The sequence below is a fragment of the Panulirus ornatus genome, chromosome 18 (genome assembly GCF_036320965.1).
Source record: "Panulirus ornatus isolate Po-2019 chromosome 18, ASM3632096v1, whole genome shotgun sequence".
NCBI lineage: Eukaryota > Metazoa > Arthropoda > Malacostraca > Decapoda > Palinuridae > Panulirus > Panulirus ornatus.
In genome coordinates this window covers 56,575,115-56,589,164 of record NC_092241.1, presented here as the reverse complement: position 1 = coordinate 56,589,164, position 14,050 = coordinate 56,575,115, and the positions used below count along the sequence as shown (strand labels likewise).

Sequence of the window (14,050 nt, the reverse complement as noted above, 5' to 3'; positions counted from 1 at the left end):
TGCTTGTTGGATGTTATCATAGAAAGACCACAATATTATTATCCTCATGTAGTGTCTCTCTCTATAAACATGGATGGATGCAATGAAAACATTACTTTTAAGGAAAGAAAAATGATATGGACAACATTCACAATATGTTTTTACATCAAGAAAGAGAAGGATATGTAAAGTTCTCCGTTATATCATTGGCAACCATAATCCACAATGAAAATCATATTTAGGTAAGGTTAGATACAAAGATAACGATACAGATTTTGTTGTATGCTGGAAGAAATCATTTCTTTCCTGATTTCCAGGAGTGTCAACAGCTCTGATCTTTTGATGACATCTCATATGTACTGTCCTCCAGCAGCCCAAGGTCCAGGTGGCTGGATATCAAACTTCATCCACGTGTAAGTACTGCCCTCCAACATCCCAAGGTCCATATTGCTGGAATAACCTCTCATAAGTACTGCCTTCCAGCAGCCAGGGATCCAGGTGGCTGAAGATAACCTCTCATAAGTACCGCCTTCCAGCAGCCAGGGGTCCAGGTGGCTGGAGATAACCTCTCATAAGTACCGCCTTCCAGCAGCCAGGGGTCCAGGTGGCTGAAGATAACCTCTCATAAGTACTGCCTTCCAGCAGCCAGGGGTCCAGGTGGCTGAAGATAACCTCTCATAAGTACTGCCTTCCAGCAGCCAGGGGTCCAGGTGGCTGAAGATAACCTCTCATAAGTACTGCCTTCCAGCAGCCAGGGGTTTAAGTAGATGAAGAAAACCTTTCAAAAGTACTGCCATGCAACTCCCTGCTGTCCACATGACGGGAGATATCCTTACGTTTGTATTAAGAATCTGCTTTTGAAATTAGATGATTAAATTACAGTCTAAAATCTGAAATCAAAACTTAATCTCTTTACAGGAATTGTGGTTACAAACAGGGAAATCGTTCCGAGAGAACAGACTTTGGTACTCACTGGTCTTGGATGACCTAAGACAAAATCTGAATATTGTGTGTCCAGCAACACTCACCACTCTACACCTCACACTATGTGACCAGCAACACTCACCATTCTACACCTCACACTATGTGACCAGCAACACCACCATTCTACACCTCACACTATGTGACCAGCAACACTGACCACTCTACACCTCACACTATGTGACCAGCAACACCACCATTCTACACCTCACACTATGTGACCAGCAACACTCACCACTCTACACCTCACACTATGTGACCAGCAACACTGACCACTCTACACCTCACACTATGTAACCAGCAACACTGACCACTCTACACCTCACACTATGTGACCAGCAACACTCACCACTACACCTCACACTATGTGACCAGCAACACTCACCACTCTACACCTCACACTATGTGACCAGCAACGCTCTCCATTCTACACCTCACATTGTTTAACAACAACCCTGTCCACTCTACACCCGTTGTGTAAACAGCAACACTGTTCACCCTACACCTTGCACCGTTCGATCAGCAACACTCTCTACACTACATTGTGTTATCATCAAGTGGGAAGAAATGATCAAACGTTTCTATGATGATGCTACATAATTACCAAACGTTTCTATGATGATGCTACGTAATTATCAAACGTTTCTATGATGATGCTACGTAATCATCAAACGTTTCTATGATGATGCTACGTAATTATCAAACGTTTCTATGATGATGCTACGTAATCATCAAACGTTTCTATGATGATGCTACGTAATTATCAAACGTTTCTATGATGATGCTACGTACTTATCAAACGTTTCTGTGATGATGCTGCGTAATTATCAAACGTTTCTATGATGATGCTACGTAATTATCAAACGTTTCTATGATGATGCTACGTAATTATCAAACGTTTCTATGATGATGCTACGTAATTACCAAACGTTTCTATGATGATGCTACGTAATCATTCTAAGACACCTTGCAAACTGGAGAACAGTGTTGACTAGATTATCCTCACTTACATTTTTACCTAGACGATGGTGAAAAAGGAAATGCTCTTCACAAATCCTGGTATCTAGAGACGAATGTCAACCTAGAAATGCATGATAGAGAACTAATAGCTATATTAAGGTCAACACCAAAGCAGTTTGGGTCGGAGTTCGTGACTCGAAATAGAAATAAGAACAACAGATCGCTGGTAGCAGTGCCCTTTCCTCACGTACTGTGTACATAACACCATCGTTAGTTACACTAATGCCTGCGCTGTGAATGTTTTTTTGTTGCTGATGTGGTGAAACACATCGTCCAAGATGTATCAACACGTCGAACACAGGGGATTACATGCACATTACCACCCAGACCACACACCACCAGTACTCCTCATCCACTCCTCCTGTTCTGAGGTATGTATCAGCCCACTCGACCGCCACCGGAGACCATTGTGTCCATCTTAGTCATGCTCACTGGAGATGACCTGTCATTGAAACACTTTTGATATGTCTGGGACGATTCCTTTCATCACAGCGTCAATAACAAGAAGAAAAACATTGTGGCTACGGGAACCAAACAGACGTTACCGATGGTTCTATGTCAACAGCGCGTGAGAGAAAAAGGCACTACTGCGGATACCTCGTGTTTTACATTGTTAACCTAAGGCACGTTTGTCATCCCAACCTGCTCTTGCAATGATTTCAAATATCCATCATATTTTGCATGATTAGATGTGTGTACATCTAGGGTGACTTTGGGCTTCAAACATCAGGTATATGCTGCCGTCCTTTACCAGTAGGGTTGAAGTGTTGTTTGACAACCCACTAGTCACTAGTGTTGTCCACTGTGCAAAGAATCTCAGGCGTAACGACAAAATATAATCATGAAATATGGAATGTTATTTTCTCGCCTTATAAGCAAGTTGCTCTCCAGACAGAGTGTAGTGTGGAGTGGCTAGCGGTGCTGGCCTCGGAATGTAAGGTGGAAGGTGTTCTTTGTCATGGCAAGGAGCATTAGCAGAGGAGTAGGGCTGTCATATTACCAGCAGTAGGACTAGGATATGAAAGGGACATTAACCTAGAGTGGGGTAATTGTACAAGATGGGCCATAAACAGAAATGGAGCTGTCATAAGAGAAGGAAGTGGAGTTGGTCATCTGACAACGGCCATTGCCAGGAAGTGGGCTGTCATTTGACAAGAAGGACCGTTGTCATGTGCAGGCGCTGCGATATGACAAAGGTCAGTGGCAAGCTTAATCCTGGCACTTCTAACAATTGATTAAGTATAAGTATGACTGAAGCATCATGATCCTACTTAAAGATCTTACTTTACCTCCTCTTTCCTTAACATTCGCTTCCTCACTACACCTCTGAGAACCTTGAGATGTATCTTACTCAGTCTGTACAGAGCAACTAATTATCCGCTTTGTCTAGCATTAATCGTTGTAAGGGAGAGTGATTAAAGGTGGTCATCTGGCGGGGTTTGACCTGGGTAGCTGGGTGTGTCTTGAACAACTTTTTTTTTAATGTTTTCGTCTTTTGTCATTTCTCTCATAATGATTTGAATAATGCTAGGATGGGCTTTAGAATTGCCCATGGACAAATTAACGTTATTAGTATTAGCAATAAGAGATATTTAATGACGTTGCGTGCGGCATAATCAGCAGAGGGGTATGAAATAACGGGATTTTCAATATCGATTGGGTGATCATTTTCATGACAATGTTTAGCGATCACATTTTTGTGGTCATCCCTGTGTACTGCATGACGGTGCCAATAACACCTCTCCGTTACAGTTTTCATGTAGGCCAGACAGGAAAAACTGTAACGGAACTCTCTACCTTCTCATGTCTTCCCCAGTATCTGTGACCTGCCGCACATTTCAAAAGACAGGTTTTTGACTTTCTCAAAAATTCGTAAATATTTTTCTTTTTCCGTGTAATAATTCCTTCTGTATTTCAGTTAAGGCCAAGCCTTGATGTAGACTTCTGTCTGCGACTGAAGCCTTCAACATTTCAACATAGACATAAGATCTACTGTTTACTTTCGTCATGCATGTTGATTACACTATAAGGAAATCAATGAGATTCGTCAAACATAAGCGATTTCGTCGAAAACTCTGTTGAGAATCGTTTATTGAGTAGCGGTCCTCTAAATAATTTACAATTCTATCTCTAATAATGGTTTCCATAAGGTTTCCAATCTCGAATAATGGTTTCCATAAGGTTTCCAATCTCGAATAATGGTTTCCATAAGATTTCCAATCTCGAATAATGGTTTCCATAAGGTCTCCAATCTCGAATAATGGTTTCCATAAGTTTTCCAATTACAGACATAATACAGATATGACGACATTAGCCGGGCAGTGACATATCACCCTGTTTTTTGAACATCGGTGTTACATTAGCAAACTTCCATTCATCTGGAACTTCCCCTGTTGCAAGAGACTAAGTGAAAAAAGCAGTCAAGGTCTTCATAACTATCTGATTCTTCGCCTCTTTCATTACTCTCAGATAAACATGATCAGATCCTGCCGTTTTACATATTTTCATCCAGTCTATTGCTGAGAGATCTTATCTCTTCAGCTGTTTTGTCAATTTCTTGAAGAACGTTTTCCTCTCAATGAAACTGGATTCAGGACTTGGGTTCTGTCTTCGATCGTCAATACAGACGCAAACTAATCATTTAGCATTTCTTTTTCATGGCTTCTTCGTTGCTTTAAACCAAGTCACCGTTCTCCGAAATTAATGGAGGACCAATTGACCAGGTAATGGCTCTGTTGCTTCTAGCATAAATGTAAAACTTCTGAGGGTTTCTTGTATCATTTGCAGTAGCGTACACTTCCAATTTGTATAGACCATCACAAATAATAAGATTATAATTCTTTGTGTATTTATTAATAGAAGATTCAATGATATTTCTCGTGGTAATAGAGTTAGAGTTGATAACTGAGATGGCATTACGCCAGTCAGTACAATGATCATAGTTTTTATTGCTGTTAAATAAGGCACTTGATTCTTGTCCCGTTCTTATACTATATATATGTTGCTTGAGTCTAACAGAAAGATCCTTACCAGTCTGCCCAACATAAAATTTATCACAATTTCTACATGGCACTTTATAGATGCACCCAGGAGAATTTTCTGATGAATTCCTGATTAAAAATCTTTTTATAGTATTATTGTTGCTGATGGCAACATTTACATCAGAATATTTAAGCAACATAGGAAGTAAAGTAAAATAATTTTTAAAAGGGAGAACTAAAAGATTCTTGGTGTCAATGAGAGGTTTGGGCTCAACTCTATAAAATTATTTTTTTGCTAACTTACGGGATTCATCAATGAAAGATCTAGGTTACTTTAAATTAGATTCAATAGAATATATCTTCTCAAACTCATCATCAATATGCTCTGGACTGCAAATACGTAATGCCCTAAGGCACGTAGATTGAAATGATAATATAATTTAACTCTGTCATGCTGAGATGAGTAATAATGGATATATGAGCATACATTGGTGGGTTTTCTGTATATGCTAAACTTATACTTGTTTTCTTACCTATGGATCATACAATCTAAAAATGGTAACATAACAATATTTTCATTTTCTACAGTAAATTTGATGGAAGATGCTAAATTGTTAAGTAAGGGGAGAAATATTTGTAGATTTTCATTTGTTGGCCAAACAAAAAGAACATCATCTACATACCTAAACCAAATTGCATATTCCTGGCCACACAATGTGAGGTACAGAATGGACAGTGTTCCTGGCCACACAATGTGAGGTACAGAGTGTACAGTGTTCCTGGCCACACAATGTGAGGTGCAAAGTGGACAGTGTTCCTGGCCACACAATGTGAGGTGCAGAGTGGACAGTGTTCCTGGCCACACAATGTGAGGTGCAAAGTGGACAGTGTTCCTGGCCACACAATGTGAGGTGCAGAGTGGACAGTGTTCCTGGCCACACAATGTGAGGTGCAGAGTGGACAGTGTTCCTGGCCACACAATGTGAGGTGCAGAATGGCCAGTGTTCCTGGCCACACAATGTGAGGTGCAGAATGGACAGTGTTCCTGGCATTGGTTCTGAGAATTATCTTCAACACAGGGACGTACAACCAGTGAAGGTGTTTATGGTCTTGGAATTATCTTGGCCACCTGAAGAAGGTGTGATACCTTTTTGATTTGGTTATAACTTGACGTCGACGCCCTTAATGTCCCTGACAGTTGATAGGCTAAAACTCAAACTATAGAACCAATAGACCTAAGCATATTTTTCTCTTGTATTATTGATATACGTTACAGGATACGACCTAGCGGATTTATCTGTTGATAACCGCTATATCCAGTAACACATCTATAGATATTTGAAAATGATCCATCGTTACCCTTTCATCCCTGCCAGGCCAAAGGATGCAGAAACTATCAACAACAATTACAACAGCAATATAATGTTTGAAAAGGAGAAGGTGCTGTCATATGACAAGGGCCATTGCCAAAAGTGAGTCTGGCATATGGCAAAGATCATAGTCAGGAGGTGGGTTGTCATGTGAAATGGGCTATTGCCAGCGTTAGGGTTGTGATATCAGATGAGTTTCTTAACAGCGCCACTCATGATCAGTAATTGGACAGTCACTCCTGGTAGGGATGGTAACGCCACTCATGAACTGTTGCACGACGTCAGTTGAGAGAGTGTTGTACTGGGGCAGTCATGAGGAGTTGCTTGACCACGTCACTTGCAGAGGAAGATCAGAGTGATCAGACTAGGTCACTCTTGAGGAGGTTGTTGTACTGGACAAGTCTTACTTCTCCTGCTATTTTCCTGACTGACTGCTGGTGTTATTGCAGTTGATGACAGATAAATCCTCCTGTGCTCGTGTGTGTTTCTTGAACTAAGTTTCCATTATTCCAGACCTCTCTTGTCAGCTCTCGTAGTGTAGATGGTCGAGCTTATAAACGTGCCATCTTCTTATGATGAAGCTTTTACCAAAGATGGAATCTTTCTGACATCCCCGAGAACCTAGGAAGAAATGGTTTCCTCAATGATAACGACGTATGAGATGTTTTGTTCATACTTAACTTTATCTAAGTATGGGATTTTCAGTGGGAATTTTAGTTTTGATTACTTAACAGAGAACTTAACGTATACATTGAATTTTGATACTCCATATGAGTAGTTACTTCATGATGCAAATCATACATTCTAAACTTTCTCCATATATTTCTTCTCACCAATGATGTATTTGCATTTTTCAATTCATTTATTAGATAAACACTTCAAGAAGAGTAATAAGGAAGTCATCTTCTTATTGTGACATTCAGCAATTATAGTCAAGGTCACTTCGTCAATCACCAGAGATGAGAGGTATATAAGGGAGGTGAGGCGAGCAGAGGATCAGTAGGAGAGTGAGTCTCAGGAGCAAAGGTCCAAACTAGACACATCAGGAACAAGTAAGTCAAGCACACGACTGGCCTTCATATGATAACCACTTAACTTTACGCAATATGACAAAACTGACGATGACAACTCTAGCCAACGCATCGCAACCATACAACATTGTTGGAACCACTATTCCTTCAAACATACCCATTTTTGCTTTCCGAGAATAATGTTCTCGCCTTCCACACATTTTTCAACGCTCCCAGAACTTTAGCCCCCTCCCCCACCCTATTACTCATGGTTCCATCCGCTGCCAGATCCACTCCCAGATATCTAAAACACTTCACTTCCTCCAGTGTTTCTCCGTTCAAACTTACCTCCCAATTGACGTGTCCCTCAACCCTATTGTACCTGATAACCTTGCTCTTATTCACATTTACTCTCAGCATTCTTCTTTCACACACTTTACCAAAGTCACCAAACTCAGTCACCAGCTTCTGCAGTTTCTCATCCGAATCAGCCACTAGCGCTGTATCATCAGCGAACAACAACTGACTCACTTCCCAAGCTCTCTCATCCACAACAGACTGCATACTTGCCCCTCTCTCCAAAACTCTTGCATTCACCTCCCTAACAACCCCATCCATAAACAAATTAAACAACCAAGGAGACATCATGCACCCCTGCCGCAAACCGACATTCACTGAGAACCAATCACTTTCCTCTCTTCCTACTCGTAGACATGCCTTACAACCTCGATAAAAACTTTTCACTGCTTCTAACAACTTGCCTCCCACACCATATATTCTTAATACCTTTCACAGAGCATCTCTATCAACTCTGTCATATGCCTTTTCCAGATCCATAAATGCTACATACAAATCCATTTGCTTCTCTAAGTATTTCTCACATACATTTTTCAAAGCAAACACCTGATCCACACATCCTCTACCACTTCTGAAACCACACTGCTCTTCCCCAATCTGATGCTCTGTACATGCCTTCACCCTCTCAATCAATACCCTCCCATATGATTTCCCAGGAAAAGTACAAACTGTGTGTGTGTGTGTGTGTGTGTGTGTGTAAACATACACCATGTCCATGCCCAGCACTGGCTCTTGTCATGAGAGCCCGTTTTTCAGATGCTCTTACTGGCACAGGGCAAGTACGTGTTTGTAAATGTAACGGGTTGTTACAGGGGGATGAGCGTGTTGTATAACACGTGATGATATAGTAGCTGCAGATCAAACAATGAACATATCTCGTTTATTGATTGAGGAAAAAGTTTTGTGAGTTGACGAATCTGGAAGGGGATTGTTGGAGAGCTGTTGAGGGTGTGGTGAGGAGCCAGGGCTGGGCACGGACATGGTGCACCTATACACACACACACACACACACACACAGGCCTCTGTGGTGTATTGGTCAGCGTTACAGACCATGCGTCAGCAGACGCCAGCCCGCGGTAGGACCCACATGGATTCGAATCTTGAGCAGCAGTCGGCCCCACCCAGTTGTTCATCCTTCCTTCGGTGCTGTATGAGGATCTGGCTTTGGCTGCGGTGTGAGAGTGCGTGCCTACATACATAGGAGCAGACCTGGTGTACATATATATATATACATATATATATATATATATATATATATATATATATATATATATATATATATATATATATATATATATATATACAAGGTTAAGAAGACGGGGGAACATGGGTTTAAATCTCACTTCCAGTAAGACACAAACCGTGATGACGGCATGACACACGAATATAAATCAAATAGTTTCTTGACGGATGACAGCATGTCACACGAACATTAATCATTCACAGTTTCTTGACAATATGTTGAATCTGTGGTCATTGACTGCTGACTGGTCGTTGAAACAGAACTCGATACATAAATACAGTATACTAAGCTGTTCTGAATATAGGAAAATAAAGTTAATGAAGTATATTTAGGAAAGTAACATTCTACCTTCCACCGACAGTTTATATTCTGATATTTCCATAATGTTTGATGTACCAGAATCATGAGTCATATTCCATATATTCTATATATATGTCACTTGATTTCATAACTATCAGCAACTATAGGTTATTTGACCAGGAAACGTAACACACAAGTCAAAGATACAAGTTACTTGGTTGATTCTTAGACCAGATAACTTCCAGGGTCGTTTGGAGAAGACCATAAGTGTCAAGATAGATCCATAACCGAATTATCTTGACCACCTGAAGACTATAGTCGCTCATATTGTATATCTTAATATCTTGACCACCTGAAGACTATAGTCGCTCATATTGTATATCTTAATATCTTGACCACCTGAAGACTATAGTCGCTCATATTGTATATCTTAATATCTTGACCACCTGAAGACTATACGCGCTCATATTGTATATCTTAATATATACATTTTCTTTCTTAATCGGAGGATTGTAACGACTATTTACAGAAGTATGTCATGTAAGTACAAAACAATCCGGACATATGAGAACATTTAACAAAAAAGTCTGATGATTAAAGTTCAACTTCTAATTAACAAACGATTGTACTGTAATCTCACTTAATATGCTGAGATTAGGCAATTAAGTACTATGAAATTAATGGCCTGAAAGAACACATCTGATACGTAATATAATGATTCATGACAACTTTTATTTCCCTCGATAACAGTTATATGTATACAATATATCATACATCTTAAATATTCATAAAATATGTTGTATTAATAACGTATGTTAAGAAAGAGTCATTAAGTTTATTAGAATATATATTTACCTTGTACGTACGAGTTCAATAAGATGAGTTGGTTTTCCCTGGTACAGTGAGGGTGTTGCTGCTGCTGCTACTGGTTGGGGTGCTGGTGACCGAGGCTTCCTTTGGTCTAGGACTGCGACCCTACCAGAGTCTCTACCAGTATCCCTACCAGAGTCTCTACCAGTATCCCTACCAGAGTCTCTACCAGTATCCCTACCAGGGTCTCTACCAGTATCCCTACCAGGGTCTCTACCGGTATCCCTACAAGAGTCTCTACCGGTACCCCTACCAGAGTCTCTACGGGTATCGATACCGGAGTCTCTACCGATACCCCTACCAGAGTCTCTACCAGTATCCCTACCAGACTTCTTACCATTATCCCTACCGGAATCTCTACCATTTTCCCTACCAGTGAGTTACAATCGAGTGTTTTTTGCATTATTTCTAGATAGAAAATCTACCGCAAACACTCAATATATTATTCTCTCGCTTTACATCTTACTTTACTTTCATGTCTTATTCTAGCTTTATCATGCGAATCTGGTGATCTGTTGGAGAGAAACATATTTCTCGTCAACTTATCTATATTACTGACGCTTAAGCAGCAGTGTTGAACTCTCTCTCTCTCTCTCTCTCTCTCTCTCTCTCTCTCTCTCTCTCTCTCTCTCTCTCTCTCTCTCCCTTTGTAGAATGGCAGAAGGTGAGAGCAAATGACGTGAGGGGAATGGGTGAGGCTTGGAATGTATTTAGGTAAGCGGAAATGGCATGTGCAAAGGTGCATGTAGCATGAGAAAGGTGGGAGGCGGGCAGATTAGAAAGATAGTGCGTAGAGGGATGAAGTCAAGTTGCCAGTGAAAGAGAGAAGAGAGGCATTTGGACGAAACTTAGGGAAAGAGTGCAAATAACCGGGAGATGTATAAGAGGAGAAGGCGAAAGGTCAAGAGTAAGGTGCAATGGTCGAAAAAGACGGCAAATGAGAGTTGGGGTGAGAGAGCATCATTAAATGTTAAGGAGGATGAAAAGATATTTTGGAAGGAGGTAAATAACGTGCGTAAGACAAGAGAACAAATGAGAATATCGGTGAAGGGGGCTAATGGGGAGATAGTAACAAGTAGTGGTGAAGTGAGAAGGAAATGGAATGAGTATTTTGAAGGTTTGTTGAATGCGTTTGATGATAGAGTGGCAGATGGGTGGGGGTGGTGTTAGAAGTGAGAGGGTCAGGGAGAATGATTTGGTTAAGAGAGAGGAGGTAGTAAAAGCTTTGCGAAAGATAAAATCCGGCAAGGCGGCGGGTTTGGATGGTCTTACAGTTAAATGTATTAAGAAAGGTGGTGATGTGTTGTTGATTGGTTGGCGAAGATATTCATTGTATGTATGGATCATGGTGAAGTGCCTGTGGATTGGCGGAATGCATGCATAGTGCCACTGTAAACAGGCAAAGGGGATAAAGATGATTGTTCAAACTGAAGAGGCATAAGTTTGTTGAGTATTCCTGGGAAATTGTATGGGAAAGTATTGATTGAGAGGGTGAAGGCATCAGACGAGGGAGGACCAGTGTGGTTTCAGAAATGGTAGAGGATGTATATGAGAAATACTTAGAAAAACAGGGGGATTTGTATATAGCATTTATGGATCTAGAGAAAGCATATGATGGGGTTGATAGAGATGCTTTGTGGAAGGTCTTAAGAGTATATGGTGTGGGAGGTAAGGGCTAGAAGCAGTGAAAAGTTTTTATCAGGGATGTAAGGCATGTGTACGAGTAGGAAGAAAGAGAGGAGAGTGATTCGTTCCCAGTGAAGGTTGGGCTGCGGTAGGGGTGTGTAATGTCCCAATGGTTGTTTAATTTGTTTATGAATGGGGTGGTTAGAGAGGTAAATGCAAGAGTTTTGGAGAGAGGGGCGAGTATGCAGTTTGTTGGGGATGACAGGGCCTGGTAAGTGAGTCAGTTGCTGTTCGCCGACGATACAGCACTGGTGGCTGATTCAAGTGAAAAACTGCAGAAGCTGGTGACTGAGTTTGGAAAAGTGTTTGAAAGGAGAGAGTTGAGAGTAAATGTGAATAAGAGCAAGATTATTAGGTTCACTAGGGTTGAGGGATAAGTTGATTGAGATGTAAGTTTGGATGGAGAAAAATTGGAGGAAGTGAAGTGTTTTAGATATCTGGGAGTGGATTTGGCAGCGGATGGAACCATGGAAGCGGAAGTGAGTCACAGGGCGAGGGAGGATTCGAAGGTTCTGGGAGCGTTGAAGAATGTGTGGAAGAAGAGAACGTTATCTCGGAGAGCAAAAATGAGTATGTTTGAAGGAATAGTGGTTCCAACAATATCATATGGTTGCGAGGCGTGGGCTATAGTTAGGATTGCGCGGAGGAGGGTGGATGTGTTGGAAATGACATGTTTAAGGACATTATGTGGTGTTAGGTGGTTTGATCGAATAAGTAATGAAAGGGTAAGAGAGATGTGTGGTAATAAAAAGAGTGTGATTGAGAGAGCAGAAGAGGGTGTGATGAAATGGTTTGGTCATATGGAGAGAATGAGTGAGGAAAGATTGACAAAGGGGATATATGTGTTGGAGGTGGAGGGAACGAGGAGAAGCGGCAAACCAAATCGGAGGTGGAAGGTTGGAGTGCAAAAGATTTTGAGCCATCAGGGCCTGAACATACAGGAAGGTGAGAGGCGTGCAAGGAATAGAGTGAGTTGGAAGGATATGGTATACCGGGGTCGACATACTGTCAATGGACTGAAGCAGGGCATGTGGAACGTCTGGGGTAAACCATGGATAGGTCTGTGATGCCTGGATGTGGAAAGGGAGCTGTGGTTTCGGTGCATTACACATGACAGCTAGAGACTGAGTGTGAACGAATGTGGCCATTTTTGTCTCTTTCTGGCGCTACCTCGCTGTAACAAGGGGTAGCGATGCTGTTTCCTATAGGGCGGGGTAGCGCTAGGAATGGATGAAGGTAAGCAAGTATGAATATATATATATATATATATATATATATATATATATATATATATATATATATATATATATATATATATATATATATGTGTGTGTGTGTGTGTGTGTGTGTGTGTGGATAAATATTATTCATTATTTCATCTTTCAGTCAGTATCTAAGAATGAATGAACACCTGATTCAGTATCCATATCAAGCGCCGATCCTGGGCCGTTTCCCCCGACAATACACCCAGCATCCATTCCTGCCTTTCGCTGTAAGAGTCTAACCACAGGGGGATGAGATGATGGCCTTAGATAACAGGAAGGTGGGACACTATCACGCGTGGATCACTTCGAGAACAATGGTAAATGGTGTTGGCAGCTGAGAATGGAGGAAGCCCAGACAGCCCCAGACGACGACCAGACTCGTCCTGCACATCAGCAGGGCATCGACGAGATGACCACAGACAACAGATGACTGGGATCACAACACAGGAGACACTGGGACATAATCAACATTCACTCGAAAGACTGGGGAAGTAGCCATGACCATTGTAGTTATCAATGACCTTATCATAACTTGTATGTTACTGTAGATGAACTCCGTGAGAAATAACTGATGTCCCTGTATTGGCTCTACTGTATTGATAAACCTCCCTGTATTGACTCTACTGTATTGATAAACCTCCCTGTATTGGCTCTACTGTATTAATAAACCTCCCTGTATTGACTCTACTGTATTAATAAACCTCCCTGTACTGGCTCTACTGTATTAATAAACCTATGAAAGATGAAGATAACCTTAGTAGAACTTCACATCTCTTGCCACTTTGTGTGGGATCGCTATGCAGTGTAGGACAGAGATAACATCGCTACACGGGAGTGTGTGCTGATGGTGACCTTATCTATGTCGCAGGAAAGTTAAAGAAAAAAAAAACCTGTAGTTCTCCATTACCATTTTGGCCTATCACTGAAAAGTGCCTGTGTAAGAAATTGTTGACATCCATGCATTGACTGTATCAACATTCAATAAAGA

General features: G+C 41.1%; 1 long non-coding RNA gene across 1 annotated transcript; it reads left to right on the top strand.

Moving 5' to 3' along the window:
• The first annotated feature begins 7,305 nt into the window (after positions 1 to 7,305).
• LOC139755130 (uncharacterized) lies at positions 7,306 to 13,777 on the top strand. Its single transcript, XR_011714037.1, has 3 exons — positions 7,306 to 7,383; positions 10,144 to 10,486; positions 13,184 to 13,777. It is a non-coding gene; the product is annotated as an uncharacterized lncRNA (long non-coding RNA).
• The last annotated feature ends 273 nt before the right edge of the window (positions 13,778 to 14,050 follow it).